The sequence below is a fragment of the Podarcis bocagei genome, assembly GCF_964188305.1.
Source record: "Podarcis bocagei genome assembly, chromosome: 6".
NCBI lineage: Eukaryota > Metazoa > Chordata > Lepidosauria > Squamata > Lacertidae > Podarcis > Podarcis bocagei.
The window spans coordinates 51,755,635-51,761,649 of record NC_138130.1 but is presented as its reverse complement, the minus strand read 5'-3'; positions in this window follow the sequence as shown (position 1 = coordinate 51,761,649).

The window sequence follows — 6,015 nt, the reverse complement described above, 5'->3', positions numbered from 1 at the left end:
AGAGAGAGAGAGAGAGAGAGAGAGAGAGAGAGAGAGAGAGAGAGATTGCACATACCTTTGCAAATCAAGAAAATCTTTAATAAAAATACATTTAAAAAATATTGTTGAGCTTGCAAAGTTTGTCCCATTTGACTCAGTAGGATTGGGCTGCTTCATGCCTAGAATAAATAGGTTGGGAGTTATAGGCACAATGAATAATAAGGATTATTTCTAGTCCATTAAAGAGTAAGAAGATAGCAACATCCCCAAATCCTTTTTACTTTCTGCAGGCCTCTTTTTGTGTTGTTCAACAGCTATGCATTGGCTGGAAAGATGTAAATCACATTGGGGACACCAAAGTGACATAGTTTAAACTTATATTTCCTCTCACATGGCTGGGTGTGGTGTGTAAGAGTATGATAGCCTCATGCTCTTATTTCCAAACAGGAATGGGAGGAAATAATGAGCTCACCTTAAAAAATACAAGTAAGTCAAGCAAAAACGTGCAGAGAGGAAACTTGCCTTTGGTGTCATTCACAAAACACTCATGACTATGTAGGTACTATGTAGGTACTCATCACTATGTAGGACTATGTAGGCGGGGGACGCGGGTGGCGCTGTGGGTAAAAGCCTCAGCGCCTAGGGCTTGCCGATCGAAAGGTCGGCGGTTCGAATCCCCGCAGGCGGGGTGCGCTCCCGCTGCTCGGTCCCAGCGCCTGCCAACCTAGCAGTTCGAAAGCACCCCCGGGTGCAAGTAGATAAATAGGTACCGCTTACCAGCGGGAAGGTAAACGGCGTTCCGTGTGCTGCGCTGGCTCGCCAGATGCAGCTTTGTCACGCTGGCCACGTGACCTGGAAGTGTCTCCGGACAGCGCTGGCCCCCGGCCTCTTGAGTGAGATGGGCGCACAAACCCCAGAGTCTGTCAAGACTGGCCCGTTCGGGCAGGGGTACCTTTACCTTTACCTTTATGTAGGTACAATGAAGTAAACATAGAAACTAACACCCCAGACCTATGCACCTTTTATCCATAGGGTGCTCATTCGTTTCAGTGGAACTTAGTTTTGGGTAGGAGTGGGGGAGGTTATGCCAGAGGAGAGCAGTTTTTAGACCTTTTGAATCATTCTTGATTTTTACTAGAACCCCAAAACCTACCAACTAGGACATGGCGCAAAAGGCATACGTTAGAATTAAAGGTTCAGGTAGGTAGCCGTGTTGGTCTGACGCAATCGAAATAAATAAATAAAAATTTAAAAAATTGTCCAGTAGCACCTTAGAGACCAACCAAGTTTGTTCTGGGTATAAGCTTTCATGTGCATGCACACAAAAGTTTAAAGAGTCTGGTGACTTCTGTTTCAGTGTATCTGTAGAAGTGTGCAGTTTGTTCGTGTGTATGCACACTTCTTCAGATACACTGAAACAGAAGTCACTAGACCCTTAAGGTTCTGAAGAAGTGTGCATGCACATGAAAGCTTATACCTAGAACAAACTTAGTTGGTCTCTAAGGTGCTACTGAACAATTTTTTATTATTTATTTTTTTATTTCGTTAGAATTAAAGTACAGGTTGCCCCTGAGCCTAGGGATTTGTTTTCAGTACCAGAACTGATGTGAACTTACATCATGGCCCACCTGTCACATTTGGACCACTGGGTGAGAGGGAGATTCCAGATGCCCACCGCTGACCTACAGTGAATCCTAAACGTGTTGATTCAAAAACAGGGCTAGCCCTACTGTTGGGTAGAGTGCTGTGGCTACATCAGCCAGCTAATGTCAAATGTCATAACAAGGAAGCCCATGGTTAGTAATTATTGCTGTATTTGTATTGTCTGGGAGGAGGAGGTGCACTTGTGAGATTTTCTGTTACAGATGCCATCATAAGTTGGCGAGACTTAGATAATGGGCATTTAGACTTGGGGTGTGGGTAGGGGATACCATCTGCTAAGACAGCAAAATGCTTTCGACCTGCCTTGATTAGAAGCAAGTCCTGCCTTGTTCACTGTACTGAACTAAAAACTCTCAAATATTTTAGTTTTTTTTCTCAGGGAAGTAGAGATTTATGGATCTGTTTTATATTTAATTTTGACTTCATGAAAAGGCTAATGGAAGAATGTTGAAATGCCCTATGAGACCGAACAAAGAAAGAATAGTTAAATCAAACAGCGGAAATTATTACCTTTGTCAAACTGATGGCATATCAGAGAAAGAGGAGTAACAAGTTGGAAGCCAGCTTTGATTAATACCAACAATTATTGGTATATATTAAAATGATAATAAATATTTGAGCTTAACCTGAGCCAGCAACCTACACTGAAATTGGTCAATATATCGTATAAATTTTGATCCTTGAATAATGTAAGGCTTTAAAATGGAATAGCTGCTAGCTGCTCTAAATATTTCTTCTATGTTTCAGTTAGGCTGCAATCCCCCTAAACACATAATGGTGCAATCCATAAATTAATCCTAATGAATTCAGTGGTAAGTAAGGTTAGAACTGCAACATTAAATAGGAAGTGAATACCATCAAATACAGCTAGAAGTAAAGATACGTATTCCCACTCAGGACTGCAGTCTTAAACCCACTTTTATTCAAAAGACTTTAAGGGAACATCTTCTGATGTTCCATCCACAGACATATAAACACCTGTTTAAAAACACAGGATTAATCCTAGAGGTAAAAAGCAATTAACGTTCTAATGAATGTTTTAATATTCTTTCCCTCAGGTTACTTTTTCCCCACACCCTTAAGAGCTCTTGCTCTCATTGTTTGGGCTTGCTCCATATGCTTAACCCAGCAGATTAGAATAGTGAACAGGTGTTCTAGCATATTCACTTACCTTACTGAACTCAGTGAGGCTTACCTCTGAGTTGACAAATATAGGAATGTCCTGGAAATATGAGTCTGCACAGGAGTCATCCTTAAACACAGTAGTTTATATGGATGATCATATATTGACTGTAAAAGACAGGTCACTATGGCAGTGGGCAAATACATGTAACATACAGGAAAGCAAAGCTAGCAGCACCTGGTTTTAGGTGTACATTCAGTCTGGTTTTTAAAACTTGAGCATCTTCTTTCTTTTCTTTTTTAAAATCACTGCCGCCACCAATCACTACCTACTACCCATTGTATGTTATTCATATAGCACTTTTGACCAGCAAAATGGTATGTCATACAATAAACCACAATGTTCTTACCATTTTACAGACAGAGAATCAAAGCCACTGGGATTGCCAAGTATATGGCTTCTTTACTTAAGAGTTTCATAGAAAGGTGAATATTACATATGCTGTGGCATTTTTCATTCCCCTGAAAAGCCTCCCTTGTTCATGGCTTCTAGGATCACCCAGCCTGAGAGAGCTCTTGCCCTTTAAAAGTTTCACTGTATTTGTGTGAAGATGAAGGAAATAAAGAGCACCCTGGTGATCAAAAGCACCACAGAGGTTATAGGCAGTGCTAGAAAATGCTTAGTATGCAATATAATTTTAATTAAATGAAAATATGATGTTTATGTTTTAGCCAGTTGAGACATGGTTTCTATTTACATTATATAGCATATACATATGCTAATACGGTAGCAGTCGCACAATTAATGTCACCTGCTGTTTGGCTCTAATTTAATAGCCAATAAGGGACTTGTTTTAGCAGGCATGAAAATCTCTGCAGAGTTTCCAGGATGCTGCTTCTCCTGGGACCTAGCAGGGCTCATTCCCGTCATGTTCACAATTTCAATTACAGCATTGTTGAAGTCGTGCATTGCTTTTTTAATTAGTAACCTTTTGCTCAAGCTCTACCTATTCTGCTGCCTTAATAACGTTTCCTGTTGGATGTTTTACTGCTATCTCAAACAATATTATGATGAGTTTCAGAGAAAAGAATTCTTTATTTATCAACCGTGTCCTCTCTTCCCCACCCCCACCCCAGCACTTTCACTTCATTGAAGATATCCTGTGCAATATTCAAAGTTACCGGAGGCCTCTCAAGTTTTGGACTGCAGAATGAAATCACCCCATTTTGCCATTAATGAAAGCTCTGTTACAGGAAGCATCACTGTGATATTTATAGTTCCTTTCCTTGTGCCTTTCATATTCAAATGCTTAACAATGCTTTGCTTAGTTACAGTGCATCACTTACACAGTCTTTATTTGCTTTAGAAACTTATCCATCTCAAGTAAATCCCTTTCACTCAAAAGCAAGTCTATTTCTCATTAATGATCTCACCAACAAAACAAAACAAACAGTACCAACTACTGATGGTAAGACAAAAACAGTGTTGGACAAAGATAGCCCAAGAGCATATAAATTCCCACCTAACCCCCAGTTTCATTGGAATTTTTTCACGGATATGGTCTACCAGGTTTGTTTCACATTGAGTACAATGAGCTGTAAATCCAGTTCAACTGGTCATTTAATGGCATTTGTACCCACAGCAGCAGCTTTTGATAAATAATAGAATGTTTGCTGTTGGCTATTCGCCTTATACAAACATTTAAATTTGTCTACAGCTTGAGTTACTGGAAAGGAAAGCCTTTAGGTTAGCTCAGTGGCACAACATCTGCTTTGCATGCAGTTCTCTGGTTGAAGCTGTCTACTTGAAGGGCTGCCAGTCCATTTCCAGTTAAAAGATAAACAAGGGAGCGCAAGGCATTAAAGCTGCCCATCAGCAGTTAGTACCTGATCATATGGTCATAGCCTTCCCTGTTATGGTGAGATGCATTTTATTTAAATTCTGGTAATTATTTCTAAATTAGGAAATGCAACTTTTGCCCTCTTTTGGGGAAGGATGCGTTTACTCTCCCCACCCCATGCATAAGTGGGCATCGTAGGAGAGGGTTAATGGAGACTGAAGTCCTGTTGCAGATTGCCTCAAGTATCCTGGCAAAGGTGTCAAGTATCTCTTTTGTTAGGGAAATTGCAGGCAAATGGCCCACAATATTCCTCTGCAGTAAGGGAAAGCCTTCTCATGGTCTTTTCACTTACAAATCCTGTCTTAAGGCCACATTTGTGTATGAATAGGGTGAGCCTGTGACCTGGATTCAGGAACTAAAGTATTGTTGTTTAGTCCTTTAACCCTGTCTCACTCTTCCTGACCCCATGGACCAGAGCATGCCAGGCACTCCTGTCTTCCACTGCCTCCCGCAGTTTGGTCAAATTCATGCTGGAAGCTTCGAGAACACTGTCCAACCATCTCGTCCTCTTGTGCCCTCCATCTTTCCCAACATCAGGGTCTTTTCCAGGGAGTCTTCTCTTCTCATGAGGTGGCCAAAGTATTGGAGCCTCGGCTTCATGATCTGTCCTTCCAGTGAGCACTCAGGGCTGCTTTCCTTCAGAATGGAAAGATTTGATCTTCTTGCAGTCCATGGGACTCTCAAGAGTCTCCTCCAGCACCATAAGCATCCATTCTTCGGTGATCAGCCTTCTTTATGGTCCAGCTCTCACTTCCATATATCACTACTGGGAAAACCATAGTTTAAATATACGGACCTTTGTCGGCATAGGGATGTCTCTGCTTTTTAAGATGCTGTCTAGGTTTGTCATTGCTTTTCTCCCAAGAAGCAGGCGTCTTTTAATTTCGTGACTGCTGTCACCATCTGCAGTGATCATGGAGCCTCACTTTCTGCCATCAAGGTTGTGTCATCTGCATATCTGAGGTTGTTGATATTTCTTCCAGCAATCTTAATTCCAGCTTGGAGTATTAACCATCACAAAAGAATAGCCAGGCTGCCCAGGTAATGCAATCAGTGACCATTATCAGGTATCCTGGGAGACAGAATTTCTGCTGTGGATGTATGATGATTTTGGGGTGTTCTTTGGCTAAGAGGGTTGGACAATGTCAAAAGTCTTTAAAAGTTCCTGCACTACTTTGTTCAAGGTCTCTCTCTCCTTGGAAGGAGGGGAGGGAACTCTGATGCAACAGAAAAAATGAATATCTGCCTTGGTTTCCACTGGATCCAGTCTCCATCCATTTTTTCTCTGACCGATCATGGACTTTGGGGACACAGAGCCCCATGGGGAGCTGGGCAGCAAAGGCCAAACCCC